Genomic DNA, 16657 nt, shown 5'->3' with positions numbered 1-16657 from the left:
AGAACGTGCCTTGGAATCTCCTCTCAAAAAATAATTTGTCTTGGATAGCTTCACCAAGGATCCACCTCCAGGATTTCAACCTCTCCTGCCAGTATCTGTCTGCCCTGGAATATCATGTGCATTCAAGCTTCTACACAATCTCTCAGGCACCGAGGCACACCAATAGAGCACCTTTGCTTCCTGGCTGAATTAAGGTGTCACCACCCCTTTGCTCACCTCAGATACCGGGCTACGCGCATGGCTGACATTAAATTTGATTTTCTGCCGATGTCTCTTTAATTCAGAGCCCTTTCGCTGTTTTTCACTTTAATTCTTCTAAACAGGACGCTGTTCAAATTCTTAATTTCCCCTTTCGACTTCACAATCTTGCTGGAACTCTTTGTTGTCCCGTTCCCTGGTTTCTGGGACTTCCCCTTTTCTGTTGGGAAATCTGCTCTCTACAATCCCCTGTCTTGTGTACAGTTTCTCCTGGAACCAGCTTCCAACTGACTCAGGGGATTTACCAGCCATACTCACCCCAAAACTGGTAAATCCCATCCAAAGCAAACAGACATTTGCATGGTCTGCCCTGCACCCCCCCCCCTCCTCCCCCAGGAAAAGTTTCCCAAAAAACCTCTGGTTATCTCAGTGTGGCCCCCGGTTGCTAAGCAACAACCTCATTTTTATTTAAACCTTGTTTGCTTTAAACGTCGTAAGCCCTCATTACAATGCAGGCATCGAAACCAACCTGAATATATTAACCCTTTAAAGTACAATATTGAACTTACTGAAAGCTTTACCATCTGGTTCGCTGATGTCCCTTTAGGGAAGGAAATCTGCCATTCTTACCCAGTCTGGCCTACGTGTGACTCCACGGCAATGTGGTTGACTCTCAATTGCCCTCCAAGGGCAATTAGGGATGGGCAATAAATGCTGGCCCAGCCAGCGACGCCCATGTCCCATGGATGAATAAAAATCCTTAGCTGGAGTTTTAACATCTCGTCCGCCACGGGAATCGGAGCGGGCGAAGGGACGGCCCGTGGAAAAGGTCCGTTGACCTCGGGTGGGATTTCAGTTTCGGGACGAGCGAGGCAAGGGAATCTCACCCCTTATTTCTAACATCACAAATACAAATACAAATTCCTGATGTGGGGTGGGGGGGTGGAATATCAACTTAAGAAGAGGGTTTGATGGCAACTGTTATACTCTGTAATTATGTCACTCAAACACCAGCCACAGGGACACACGCTGTAGGATGTCAAATTGCCGATTCCTGGAATCTAGTCTATGACATACTGCTTTTCCATAATTAGCTTTAGAAAATATTGATCATCGATCGATCAGAATTGGAGGATTATCTGATGCTGTTTAGTGTGCCTTCTCTACCCTCTCACTTTCTAATATGTCATTCAATCCGACTGTAAATGGATCCACCCAGAAACTCACAACTAGAGGCCGGTGCAGATGATTCACCAACAGTGACTCTCACATCAGAACGTTCCAGAAAATTGGAATAGTAAAGGATTTGAGGAGAAGCTTTTTTTACCCAGAGGGTGGTGAGGGTCTGGAATGCTCTGTCTGGGAGGGCGGGGGAGGCGGGATGCCTCATATCCTTTAAAAAGATCATAAGAACATTAGAAATAGGAGCAGGAGTCGGTCATCTAGCCCCTCGAGCCTGCCCCGCCATTCAATAAGATCATGGCTGATCTGATAGTGGTTCAGTTCCACTTACCTGCTTGCTCCCCATAACCCTTAATTCCCTTATTGGTCAGAAATCTATCTATCTGTGACTTAAACACATTTAACGAGGTAGCCTCCACTGCTTCAATGGGCAGAGAATTCCAAAGATTCACTACCCTCTGGGAGAAAAAGTTCCTCCTCAACTCTGTTCTAAGTTGACTCCCCCTTTATTTTGAGGCTGTGCCCTTGAGTTCTTGTTTCCTTTCTAAGTGGAAATAATCTCTCTGCTTCTACCCTGTCCAGCCCCTTCATTATCTTATAAGTCTCTATAAGATCTCCCCTCAGCCTTCTAAGCTCCAACAAGTACCCAATCTACTCAATCTCTCCTCATAAGCCAACCCCCTCATCTCCAGAATCAACTAAGTAACTGGATGAGCACATGGCTCATCATAACATTCAGGGCAAGTGCTGGGGTTAGGTGGGCAGGTTGGGGCATTTCATGCATTGATGCAGACTCAATGGGCCGAAGGGCCTCTTCTGCACTGTAGTATTCTGTGATTCTGTGATTCGCTTTATTCATGTGGGAGTGACAGGAACAGAAGCAATTTCTCATCAGTTGATGCTTTCAACAAAGGTACAGTGGTGAAATGGTTATCCAGTGCAGGAGAAGGCCATTTGGCCCATCGAGTCTCCACTAATCCTCTACCAAGGCCCACTCCCCTGCCCTATCACTGTAACCTCACGAATTTAGCATAGCCAATCCCCCTAACCTGCACATCCTGGGACATTGAAGGACAATTTAGCATGACCAATCCACCTAACCCGCACATCTTTGGACTGTGGGGAGAAACCAGAGCACCCGGAGGAAACCCATGCAGACACGGGGAGAATGTACAAACTCCACACAGACAGTGACACAAGCCGGGAATCAAACCTGGGTCCCTGGTGCTGTGAGGCAGCAGTGCTAACCACTGTGCCACCCCAGACATTTCTGCACACTTCCCAGCATTAGCTCCCTGTGCCTTTGGGAGACAGAGCCATTCTCATTTTCCACTTAGACTGAGATTTGGGGTCAGTGTGGGGGGGTTTGGGGGATGAGGATAGGAACGGGAGGCGACAAAAATGAGAGTCAAATTCAGAAGGCCATCATGTTGTTTGGCTGTGTGGACAAAAATGCCAACAGACCCAAGGTGGCACGGTGGCCCAGTTTCGATTCCCGGCCTTATATCCCTGTCTGCGTGGAGTCTGCACGTTCTCCCCATGTCTGCGTGGGTTTCCTCTTTCTGCAGAGAGATCTGGATAGGCTGAGTGAGCGGGCGAGGACCTGACAGATGGAGTATAATGTTAGCAAATGTGAGGTTATCCGCTTTGGTAGAAATAATAGTAGGAGGGATTATTATTTAAAGGGTGAAAAGCTGCAGCATGCTACGATGCAGAGGGACCTGGGGGTCCTTGTGCATGAGTCGCAAAAACCCAGTCTGCAGGTGCAGCAGGTGATCAAGAAGGCGAATGGGATGTTGGCCTTTATAGCGAGGGGGATAGAATATAAAAGCAGGGAGGTCTTGCTGCAACTGTACAGGGCACTGGTGAGGCCGCAGCTGGAGTACAGTGTGCAGTTTTGGTCGCCGCACTTGTGAAAGGATATATTGGCCTTGGAGGGAGTACAGAGAAGGTTCACTAGGCTGATACCAGAGATGAAGGGGTTAGCCTATGAGGAGAGATTGAATAGACTGGGTCTGTACTCGTTAGAGTTTAGAAGGCTGAGGGGGGATCTTATAGAGACTTACAAGATAATGAAAGGGCGAGATGGGGTAGAGGTAGAGAGATTCTTCCCGCTTAGAAAGGACAGCAGAACTAGAGGGCACAGCCTCAAAATAAGGAGGGGGGACAGTTTAGCATGGAGTTGGGGAGGAACTTCTTCACTCAAAGGGTGGTGAATCTCTGGAATTCTCTGCCCATTGAAGTGGTGGAGGCTGCCTCGCTAAATATATTTAAGACATGGGTAGATAGGTTACTGACGGACAAGGGAATTAAGGTTTATGGGGAGAAAGCGGGAAAGTGGAACTGATCCACTTCAGATCAGCCATGATCTTATTGAATGGCGGGGCAGGCTCGAAGGGCTAGATGGCCTACTCCTGCTCCTATTTCTTATCTTCTTATGCTCCGGTTTCCCCCCCCCAGTCCAAAGATGTGCGGGTTGGTGGACTCGCCATGCTAAATTGCCCCTTGTGTTAGGGGGATTAGGAGGGCAAATGCATGGGGTTATGGGGATAGCACCTGAGTGGATTGTTATTGGTGCAGAGCTGATGGGCTGAATGGCCTCCAGTACTGTAGCAATTCTAGTCTTTCTCTGCATTTTACTTGTCAGTTTGGAGATAAATAAAGAGATTTGATCTATCAGTTGCTGTGATTTGATTGGCCAGGAAGAAACAGTTTCATTCTCTTGGTGTAAAGGGTTCCTGTGACAATGAGGGTGACAATCTCACTGTGCACACAGGAAGAGAACTGAATCGAACCTGAAGCTGACTGCTGTGCAGATTGCATCTGCTTCAAGAACAGCAACTCAATCAGATGGCGAATTGAATATTTATGAGGATGTTTACCGAATCGATCCTTGTGCCTAGAAACACAGAGAAACAGAGCGGCAAATCAGTCTCCATGCTCACCTCGACATTGCACTGTCAGAGGGTCAGTGCTGAGGGAGTGCCACACTGTCAGAGGGTCAGTGCTGAGGGAGTGCCGCACTGTCAGAGGGTCAGTGCTGAGGGAGTGCCGCACTGTCAGAGGGTCAGTGCTGAGGGAGTGCCGCACTGTCAGAGGGTCAGTGCTGAGGGAGTGCCACACTGTCAGAGGGTCAGTGCTGAGGGAGTGCCGCACTGTCAGAGGGTCAGTGCTGAGGGGGTGCCGCACTGTCAGAGGGTCAGTACTGAGGGAGTGCCGCACTGTCAGAGGGTCAGTACTGAGGGAGTGCCGCACTGTCTGAGGGTCAGTGCTGAGGGAGTGCCGCACTGTCAGAGGGTCAGTACTGAGGGAGTGCCGCACTGTCAGAGGGTCAGTACTGAGGGAGTGCCGCACTGTCTGAGGGTCAGTACTGAGGGAGTGCCGCACTGTCAGAGGGTCAGTACTGAGGGAGTGCCGCACTGTCGGAGGGTCAGTGCTGAGGGAGTGCCGCACTGTCAGAGGGTCAGTACTCTAGAAGTACTGAAATCGGTGGACAGGTCCAGGAAGGTGCTATACCAATGCAGTTCTTTCTGTCAGTGTGGATCACGGCTCTGTTTCACTCCACATGTGAACATCCCAGGTATTGGCTGGTCTAGCGCAATTGTTGCCATGGTGATATGGTCACTCGCTGAGTGGCCAGTTTGCTGGGATGCAGTGGTGATTTGTACAGCCCTGCTCGAGTGGAGTGGCTGGTGTTTGTGAAACACTTTCTGCTGACTGCTTACCTCTGAGTTTTCACACTGAGGGGATGGAGTGCAGTCACCTTGATGGTTGGAGAGGGAGACAATAGCCAGGAATGATAGTTGGTGTTGTGAATGCTCTGGGCTACTGTGTGACATTCCGATGATGGATGGCTGTCTCAGTGCTTAGACCCACTCAGAGCCAAAACATTCAAAGCCCGAATTCAAGGTGGAAGCACTGGAGGATGTGACCACCCCAGCTTCTCAAAGGGCAGCAGCAGTAAGGAGCCCCCTCCCCTCACTCTCAACTCACAGAATCCCAACACAACATAGGAGCCAGGCAAGGATGGGTCCCAATCTCCTTCGCTGCATTGACTGAGTTCCCAATCTCCCTAAATTGCCCCTTAGTGTCCAAAGATGTGCGCGTTGGGTGGATTGGCCTTGCTAGTGTCAGCTGGGTCAGTAAGTGTGGGGTTACAGGGATAGGACCTGGGTGGGATTGTTGTCGGGCTGAATGGCCTCTCTCTGCTCTGTCGGGATTCTGTTCTTTGATTTTAATGGACGCAGATATTGAATCCTGTGAAGGAACTTGCTGCATTCTGGGGCAACAAGGTCAATCAAGTCAACACGGCGTGAGAGAGAGGGAGAGAGGACAGTGACAGAGAGAGAGAAACAGAGAGAGCTTGGGGATGAGAATCCTTTCCTCGTATAATATCCAGCAAACCAGCGAGCTTTACCCAGAGAACTGAAGGGAGGAAAATAAAGAAGGAAACACCTCTGAAAAATATATTAAAATAAATAAATCTGACCTAGGGAATCATCCTTCGTGTGTTCAATTAATCTTCAGCCTAGCAAAGCTGTGTATCCAGGCATCAGTTATTCTTTAATTATCTATGAAGGCAGTTCCATTGCAATGCAATCAGTAACTCCCACTTAATTGCATAACACTTAATTACACAAGACTCTACAGTGTCAATTGTTCCCCATTCATTAAATGGTTCTTGCAGGGAAAAAAACCGCTCATTCCCAGGAGATTTCCATCCCGGTTAACAACTGAATCCTTCAATCCGGAATCTACTTCCCTCTTCCTCTCCTTCTTCTCCGACTAGAGCTGAGAGGGCTGACCATCACAGACCCTAGGCTGCGGTGAGCGCCCATCCTATCCTCCATCTGACGTTCATCCCAAGTTTATAGGCTTCATGGTGGCATGGTGACACGACGGTTAACACTGTCACCTCACGGTGCCAGAGACCCAAGTATGGGTGGCATGGTGGCGCGGTGGTCAGCACTGCTGCCTCACAGTGCCAGGGACCCAGGTTCAATTCTGGCCTCGGGTCACTACCTCCGTGGAGTTTGCACATTCTCCCCATTTCCGCATGGGTTTCCTCCAGGTGCTCTGGTTTCCTCCCACAGTCCGAAAGATGTATAGGTTAGGTTGATTGCCCAAGCTAAAATGGTCAATCAATTTACATGTCAGGGGGATTAGCAGGGTAAATGTGTGAGGTTATGGGAATAGAGCCAGGGTGGGACTGTGGTCGGTGCAGACTCGATGGGCCAAATGGCCTCCTTCTATACTGTGGGGATTCTATGAATCAATAAGAAAACAGGAGACCTGGCAGAGATTACCGTCTGTCTGAAGGATGCTGAGGTTAAGTGTGGCATCCCTGCAATTGTGATTAGCCACCTTAGCACCTGAGCTGTGTGTCCCATTGTTAATTCCATTGAAATGCCTACAGTACCTGTTGCTCCTATAGGAGGCACTGTAACCCAATCCCCACCCCTCACATGGATTATAAACGTCACAATAGATGCTATTTTGAAATGCAGAATATTTCACTCTGTGATCTATGGTGGCACAGTGGTTAGCACTGCCCCCTCACAGTGCCAGGGACCCTGGTTTGATTCCAGGCTTGGGTGACTGTGTGGAGCTTGTACCACTCCCCATGTCTGTGTGGGTTTCCTCCAGGTGCTCCGATTTCCTCCCACAGTCTGAAAGATGTGCTGGTTAGATGGACTGGCCGTGCTAGATTCTCCCTCAGTGTACCCGAACAGGCGTACAGTGAGTGAGTCACCCTGGGACTTTGTAGCCACCAAACCCCCTGCAGATCTCTCAGAACGCTTCCTGAAATTCCTTTTCCAGCTGCAATTCTGTTTTCTCAGTAACTGAAAATTCTGATGTTCAAAATAAGGATTTGAACAAAGTTCTGGAAATAGCTGATTCCACCTTTGCTGGAACCATTACTTATTTCCACCGAGTCCCTCAATTCCGTGAGTGAAGATTTCACCTGAAGGTCTCTGCCTCGGGGTTTTCTCGATCGCTCAGAGTCACCGAGTTTGTATTGACCAGGGTAAGGTAAGCGGTATGCTAGATTCCCTGTGAAAACTCAGTAACCATTCTGAATTGTGAGGAACCGTGACCCTGCGTCACTGTCACTGTTTAGTTTTAAGCAGTGTTCCACATTTACCTTCTTTATCCCATTTACTATCTTATGTAACTTAACAAGGTCACCTCTCAGTCGCCTCGTTATGAAGCAGAGCACTCCAGCTTCTCACAGATTTTATTAAGTGATACAGCACAGAAGGGGGACCATACTGCCCATCTTGTCTTTCTGAATGTGCTATCCCACTCCCCCCTCCCCTTTCTGCACAGCCTGACCGATTTTCCAGTATTTATCCGGTTACCTTTCAAAAGTTCCAATTAAACCTGGAGGAGCAATGGGCTAGTGGTATTATCGCTAGACTATTAACCCAGAAACTAAATTAATTCAGCTAATCCTCTGGGGGCCCGCGTTCGAATCCTACCATGGCAGCTTCTGTTTGTTTATTAGTCGGCTTACGTTAACACTGCAATGAAGTTACCATGAAAATCCCCTAGTCGCCACACTCCGGCATCTGTTCAGGTACACTGAGGGAGAATTTAGCATGGCCAATGCACCCTAACCAGCACATCTGTCAGACTGTAGGGGGAAACCGGAGCACCCAGAGAAAACCCACGCAGACATGGGGAGAGTGTACGGACTCCGCACAGGCAGTGAACCAAGCCAGGAATCAAACCTGTGTCCCTGGCGCAGTGAGGCGGCAGTGCTAACCACTGTGTCACCATGCTGCCCCAAATTTGAGTTCAACGAAAAAGGAATTAAGAATTTACTGAAAACATTGTCGGAAAAACCCATCTGGTTCCTTTAGGGAAGGAAATCTGCTGTCCTTACCCCGGTCTGGCCTACATGTGACTCCAGAGTCACAGCAATGTGGGTGACTCTCAACTGCCCTCCAAGGGCAACTAGGGATGGGTAATAAACGCTGGCCCAGCCAGCGGCACCCATATCCCACAAATGAATTTAAAAACTGCTCCCAATGCCCTATCAGACACCGCCATTCAACAACAAAAACAACAACTTGTATTTATATAGCACCTTAAACATAATAAAATCTCACAAGGTGTTTCACAGGAGCATTACAAGAGAAAGAATGACACTAAGACATATGAGATGATAAGAAGTCAGAGAGGTAAGTTTAAAAAACGTGTCTTAAAGGAGGGAGGTGAGAAAGAGAAGCGGAGAGATTTTTAAAATTCTTTCACAGGATGTGGCTACGCCAGCATGTATTGTCCATCCCTAATTGCCCTTGAGAAGGTCACGATGAGCTGTCTTCTTGAACCGCTGCAGTCCACGTGGGACAGGTACACCCACGGCACTGTTAGGGAGGGAGTTACAGAATTATAGAATCCCTACGTTACAGAAGCAGCTATGACTGTAACACTACATTCTGCACTCTCTCCTTTCCTTAGAACCACAGAACCCTACAGTGCAGAAAGAGGCTATTTGGCCCATCGAGTCCGCACTGAACACAATCTCACCCAGGCCCAGGTATAATATGTAGGGATAACCCCCTTATCCCTACATATTATACCCACTAATCCCTCTAACCTACGCATCCCTGGACACTAAGGGGCAATTTCTTAGCACGGCCAATCAACCTAACCCGCACATCTTTGGATTGTGGGAGGAAACCGGAGCACCCGGAGGAAACCCACGCAGACACGAGGAGAATGTGCAAACTCCACACAGACAGTGACCCGAGCCGGGAATTGAACCCAGGACCCTGGAGCTGTGAAGCAGCAGCGCTAACCACTGTGCTACTGTGCTGCCCGCCTTCTCTATGAATGGTATGCTTTGTCTGTACCTCGCGCAAGAAACAATACTTCTCACTGTATGTTAATACATGTGACAGTAGTAAATCAACTCAAATAAAAAGAGGCCATTCAGCCCAACGAGTCTGTACCAACCACAATCCCACCCAGGCCCTTTTGCCACAAACCCACACATTTACCCTGCTAATCGCCCTGACACTAGGGATAATTTAGCATGGCCAATTCACCTAACCCACACATCTCTGGAGTGTGGAAGAAAACCGTATCACCCGGAGGAAACCCATGCAGACATGGGGAGAACATGCAGACTCCACACAGACAGTGATCCAAGGCCGGAATTGAACCCGAGTCCCTGGCACTGTGAGGCAGCAGTGCTAACCACTGGGCCACTGTGACCCAGTGTTAAACCTGGCGTTGTCAGACTTTTTACTGTGTCCACCATGACCCCCCAGGGTTTTGGCCCAGCGACAGCGGAGGAATGGTTGATATATTTCCAAGTCAGGGAGATGTGTGATTTGGATGAAATTGAATGCTGATCCCTTGCACCTGCTGGATGTTTCTTGCATTCCCTGGATGGTATTCCCACCACCGGGTAATAGCAGGGAAATATTTGGAATGTTTTCCAAACTGCTGGTTCCAGTGTTTGGGTTGGAAATGCCCCACAAGGATCTGTGTGTTTTTGCCAGCCAGACACTCTCTGTTAACCTGCCACAGTGAGAGTGTGTCCTGTCTGTTCTCGATCATTGATTCCAAAACAATGGCTGAAAGAATGTTTGTATGGAAGAGGAGACTATTGAGAAATCCACACACAACTTCAAAACCGAATCCAATCCCAGTCCACAAATGTGTGGATTGGCCACGTTAAATTAGAGTCAGGAGATATGTAGGTTGGATGGAATAGCCATGGTAAATTTCCCCTTAGTGTCCAAACTAGTGCAGGTTAGGGGGATTGGCCATGCGAAATTACCCTTAATGTCCAAAGCTATCCAGGTTAGGGGGATTCGACATGGTTAATATGCAGGGCTATGTGGATAGGAAGGGCCTGGGTAAGATACTCTATCAGAGAGTCGGTGTAAATTTGATGGGCCGAACGGCCTCCTGTTGCACTGTAGGGGTTCTATGGATCCTCTGGAACACTGAGAGTTCCTCTGGAGTAAGTGATGAGCCAGGCATTGGCAAATGGATCCCAGAGCGGAGCTATGAGCGGATCACACTTGGGGACAGCTAACAAGGCAAACGGGTGCACACTAAACAATCCCACAGTGAGGGGTGTAGAGAGAGAACGGAGTGTGTAGCTGCCCTGATCCTTCAGACTGACTGACACGGGTAGGCAAGGTGGTCAAGGACAGAAACAGAATATAATGCCGAGGTGTAGAATACCAGAGTCGGGAGTCTATGCTGGAACTGTATAAAACACTGGTTAGACCACAGCTGGAGTTCAGCGTGAGGTCCTGGTCACTATGCTACAGGGAGGATGAGGGTACAGAGAAGATTCATGGGGCTTTTGCCTGGGCTGAAGAGATTTGGATAAATTGGAGAGATTGGGCTTGTTTGCTTTGAGACTGAGGAGGGATTGAATTCAAGATAGTGAAATAATGAGGGGTCTGGGTTGAGCGGGCAGGACAGTGTTTGGTCAATGACTCTGCAATCAGCTTTAGGGTAAGTGGCACAAGGTTTAAAGGGGATTATTTTCACCCAGAGGATGCCTGGGGTGTAGAACTCACTGCCTGAAAAGGTGATAGAGGCAGAGACACTTACCATATTTAAAAACTACCAGGAGAAGCAGTGCTAACGGGTTATAGACCAGGACGTGGAAAGTGATGAGGTTGGATCACTTCTTGTTGGACAGCATGGACGCGATGGGCTGAATGGCCTACTTCAGTGCTGTAGGTTTCTATGGTTCTGTAAATCCGGGCGATGGACCTGGTTTGGAATTGGCAACATGAGACCAGCCCCACACCAGAGATTTTTATAACTTATTTGTGGGACATGGGTGTCGCTGGCTGGCCAGCATTTATTGCCCATCCCTAGTTGCCCTTGGAGGGCAGTTGAGAGTCAACCCCATTGCTGTGGCTCTGGAGTCACATGTAGGCCAGATTGGGTAAGGACAGCAGATTTCCTTCCCTAAAGGACATTAGTGAACCAGATGGGTTTTTCCAACAATGGTTTCATGGTCATCAGTAGATTCTTAATTCCAGATTTTTTTTTTATTGAATTCAAATTCCACCATCTGCTGTGGTGGGATTCGAACCCGGGACCCCAGAACATCAGCTGAGTTTCTGGATTAATAGTCCAGTGGTAATACCACCAGGCCATCACCTCCCTCTAACCCTCGGTGCTCCCGGGTAGTGGTGTAGGAATCCGTTGTGGCTCAGTCAGTCACGCAAACGGCCCCGAGTCCTGGGTTCAAATCCTATACCCGCAACACGAAGGGCCAATAGGGCGGAGAATGTCTGGTGGACTGAGGGGGTGCTGCACTGTCAGAGGTGCCGTCCTTCAAATGATTTGCATTGCCTGGTCTCTGGGATGGATCCCATGGGAAGTTCTCCGCAGGGTCCTGGACAATATTCGTCCCACGTCAAACGTCACCAAAACAGGGATTATCCAGTCATTATCACAGTGCTGTTTATGGGATCTTGCTGTGTCGCTGCTGCATTTCCAACATTAAAACACTGCCTACAGTTCTTGGCAAAGTACTTCATTGGCTGTAAAATGCTGAGACCATGTCCTGAGAATGTGACAGGCGCTACAGGGATGTCAGTTCTTTCAAGAAGGTCCAACCTCATCTTCTCAGGCCATTCTCCCTTCTACAGCATTCCTGTAGCGCCTTTCCCATTCTCCCCACTACAGCATTCCTGTAGCACCTTTCCCATTCTCCCCGCTACAGCATTTCTGTAGCGCCTTTCCCATTCTCCCCTCATTGCATTCCTATAGCATCTTCCCCATTCTCCCCTCACTGCATTCCTGTAGCGCCTTTCCCATTCTCCCCTCTCCAACAAGGCCCCAGGTCACAAGAGGGACAAAGACTAAACCTCTGGGTACAAAGTAAAAGTGAATTATTTGTTCGGAGCTTTGTCCTTACCCTGACAAGTGAACTCAGATTCCTCACTCTCCGCCTTCTGTCCTGCAATTAGCTGCAGTTTGACACCATTTTTCAAGTGTGAACTCTGCGCGCAAAGGTCTTTGCGAACGAGGGCTGCTGGTCCCCACGGCAACCTCAACAGAGAGCCATTATTCCAGCTGCCAGACGGTCATTTTAGTCTGTTCCTGTGAGCCTCCACCTTCTCCTCACCTTCCTGTGTCTATCGAGAGCGTCAGAGGGAACACAACCTCGAGTCCTACCATTCCTGAACAGTTTAACTTTATTTATTAATTCACAAAAGTGGACTTACATTAACTCTGCACTGGACAGTGGTTATCATTGCTGCCTCACAGCGCCAGGGGCCCAGGTTCAATTCCCAGCTTGGGTCACTGTTTGTGTGGAGTTTGCATGCCCTCCCCGTCTCTGCGAGGGTTTCCCCCGGGTGTTCCAGTTTCCTCCCACAGTTCAAAGATGTGCGGGTTAGGTGGATTTGCCATGCTAAATTGATCCTTAGTGTCAGGGGGACTAGCTAAGGTAAATGCATGGGGTTATGAGGATAGGATCTGGTGGGATTGTGGTCAGTGCAGACTCAATGGGCCAAACGGCCTCCTTCTGCACTATAGGGTTTCTATGAAGTTACTGTGAAAATCCCCTAGTTCTCACACTCTGGTGCCTGTTCGGGTACACTGAGGGAGAATTTAACACGGTCAATGCACCCTAACCAGCACGTCTTTCGGACTGTGGGAGAAAACCAGAGCACCCGGAGGAAACCCATGCAGACACGGGGAGAACGTGCAGACTCTGCATAGACCCATAGACCCGGGAATCAAACCCGGGTCCCTGGTTCTGTGAGGCAGCGGTGCTAACCACTGTGCCACGGTGCTGCCCGATAGGTAGTGTTGATGGAAACTGTTGTCAGCCAATATCTGTGAGATACACTGCAGGGTCCGATTGATGCTGGTCCCTGGCACTATCACATTGGCCGTTTTGTTGTTAATTCTTGAATTGGATGAGGACACCTCCCAGGATTTATGGCCCATCCCAATTCCCCTTCAGAAGGCGACTGGGAGCCGCCATCTTGAGTTGCTGCAGTATCTCTATGTAGGTAAACCCATAGTGCTGTTCGGAATGTGTAATAACCCAAGGCCAGTCGATGTGGCAGGCGATTAATAATTAGAGTTAGATACATGAAGAGTTCAGAAGCACGACGAACACAGGTTCACTCCTAACAACACCCTGACTCCAACTGGAGCCCACTAGCCATGGACTGCTCCCATTCGCTCCTGATTGGCTCAGGTTTAGAATGTAAGAACTGGGAGCAGGAGTCGGCCATCTGGCCCCTCGAGCCTGCTCCACCATTCAATTAGATCATGGCTGCTCCTTTCATGGACTCAGCTCCACTTACCCACCCGCTCACCATAACCCTTAATTCCTTTACTGTTCAAAAATCTATCTATCCTTGCCTTAAAAACATTCAGTGAGGCTCAACTGCTTCACTGGGCGGGGAATTCCACAGATTCACAACCCTTTGGGTGCTCACGCTCCATTGGCTGCAGCCCAGTCACCTGACCCACAAAGGCTCACCCTCCTTAAAGGACCCACAGGAGGGAGTCCCAGGATTTTGACCCAGCAACAGCGAAGGATTTGCTCAGGGTGTTCAGGGTGGTGAAGCATAGGTTGGCACAAGGCCTGCACGGTGGCACAGAAGTTAGCACTGTTACCTCACGGTGCCCAGTTCAATTCTGGCCTCGGGTCACTGTCTGTACTGGGTCTGCACATTCTCCCCGTGTCTGTGTGGGTTTCCTCCAGGTGCTCCGGTTCCCTCCCACACTCCAAAAATGTGCAGGTTAGGGTGGATTGGCCATGCTAAATTGCGTTTGATATCCCGCCCAGTCTAATCCCACCCTTTTTAATTCCTCCTTTATCAGCGGTTATCCAAGGAGAAAGGCTGCAACTGCGTGAACTGTATCACAGATTATCACGGAAAGCAGAGAATTCCGTGACAGCTTCGATAGGGACGGAATTGGATCAATTATTCCCGAAAGAATTAATAGATTCTACATCACGAATCAGAACAAAATAATTCCTGTGCAATCTCAATCCAGAATTGGAACCATCTGTAAGAAACTGCTGGCAAGCCATCACTGAATACGCTGGCAGGGATGGGGGGATCCTGGCCTGGGGTGGGGGGTGACAGTGGTCACTGATCAGTGAACACACTGCGAGGGGGGGGAGAGGGGAAGGCGGGGGTCCTTTGGGCTCGGTTTGTTTCATTTCTCTGTGCCAGGAATTCAGGCATTTCCTCCCGTGTCTGTTTCTGAAAGTGTGCTACTGTATTCTGTCACAGGCAGACATGCATGTGCACATGTCCAGACATATACAGAGACATGCGCACAGACAGGCTGGTTTATGGGGGGGAAATGAGTGTATATATCACTTTATATTGGCTCCTACTGCTCAGCCAAATGCTTGTTCCAGCTAATTGACCCTGACACAATGTGGTATAGCTTGGTGATGAATTGCTGACCTTCCCAGAGAATGTCACATACAGTATGAGTGCGCACACTAACTCCTGCTTATGCCACTCGCTCTCCTGAGAAAGAAATTCTCCACTTCTTAACAGAGGGATCTATTTGCATTAAACTCTGCATTGCAATCAATGAAATACTAACAAAATTAGCTGGTAGAATTTTAGCATTCTGAAATGCACCTAATCAGAACTGTGGGAAGAAACCGGAGCACCCGGAGGAAAACCCACACAGGCACAAGGAGAACGTGCAAACTCCGCTCAGGCAGTGACCCAATGGCCGGGGAATCGAACCCGGGCACTGGCGCTGTTAGGCAGCAGTGCTGACCACTGTGTCATCAGAGGTGGTGAAGGTGTAGTGATTGCATGGGTGGCATGGGGCAGTCATGTTGGCACAGTGGCTGCCTCACAGCATCAGGGACGCAGGTTCGATTCCCAGCTTGGATCACTGCCAGTGTGGAGTTTGCATGTTCTCCCCGTGTCTGTGTGGGTTTCCTCTGGATGCTTCGGTTTCCTCCCACGGTCCAAAGATGTGCAGGTCAGGCAGATTGGCCATGCTAAATTGCTCCTTATTGTCCAAACATGTGCGGGTTAGGTTGATTGGCCATGCTAAATTGCTCCTTAGTGTCCCGGGATGAGTAGGTTCGAGGGGTTAGTGGGTAAATATGTGGTATTACAGGGATAGGGCCTGGGTAGGGTTGTTGTCAGTGTAGACATGATGGGCCGAATGGCCTCCTTCTATACTGTAGGGATTGTATGATTCTAGTTATTGTCGCTGGACTAGTAACCCAGAGACCCAGGGGAATGCTCTGGGCCCCAGGTTCGGAACCCATCACAGCAGATGGTGAAGTTTGAACTCAGTAAAAAATCTGGAATGAAAAGCCTGATGATGGCAGGCAGGGATTCACACACAGACTGGTTTACAAGGGAAATTACTCTATATATCATTTTATTGTAGATGTTGTAAAAACCCATCTGGTTCAGTAAGGACTCCAGATCCAGAGAAATGTGGTTACATCTGAAATTGCAAATAAATTTATACACAAAACAGCATCATGATAACAACTAGGCATCTTAGCAGAGGTGTAATGTTATTATCACGGGACCAATAATCCAGAGACCCAGGGTAATGTTCTGGGGACCCGGGTTTAAATCCCACCACGACAGATGGTGAAATTGGAATTCAGTAAAAATCAGGATTTAAAAATCTAATGGTGACTAAGTAACCGTTATCGACTAGGGGGGGTAGTAAAGGGTGTGGAGACTGAGGGGGGAGTGGGGTTAGACTGGGTTGGGAGCGAGGGGGGGAGTGAGGGGGGAGCGTGGTTAGACTGGGTTGGGATATTAAAGGGTGCCGGGAGTGAGGGGGAGCGGGGTTAGACTGAATGGAGTGAGGGGGAGCGGGGTTAGACTGAATGGAGTGAGGGGGAGCGGGGTTAGACTGAATGGAGTGAGGGGGAGTGGGGTTAGACTGAATGGAGTGAGGGGGAGTGGGGTTAGACTGAATGGAGTGAGGGGGAGTGGGGTTAGACTGAATGGAGTGAGGGGGGAATGGGGTTAGACTGGGTTGGGAGAGGGGGGGAGCGAGGGGGGAGTGAGGGGGGAGCGAGGGGGAGCGTGGTTAGACTGGGTTGGGAGAGAGGGGGAGTGGGGTTAGACTGAGTGGGAGTGAGCGGGAGAGTGGGATTAGACTGGGTGGGATATTAAAGGGTGCGGGGAGTGAGGGGGGAGCGGGGTTGAGAGTGTCAGTCTAGATTTTGTTCTCATTGATTTTCTATTCCAAATATAAAATTATTTAACAGGATTAAACAATTCCAGCTTTGCCAGATCTGAGAACA

Source organism: Carcharhinus amblyrhynchos, chromosome 35, assembly GCF_965287045.1.
Source record: "Carcharhinus amblyrhynchos chromosome 35, sCarAmb.v2.hapA, whole genome shotgun sequence".
Classification (NCBI taxonomy): Eukaryota; Metazoa; Chordata; class Chondrichthyes; order Carcharhiniformes; family Carcharhinidae; genus Carcharhinus; species Carcharhinus amblyrhynchos.
This window is presented reverse-complemented; position numbering follows the sequence as displayed.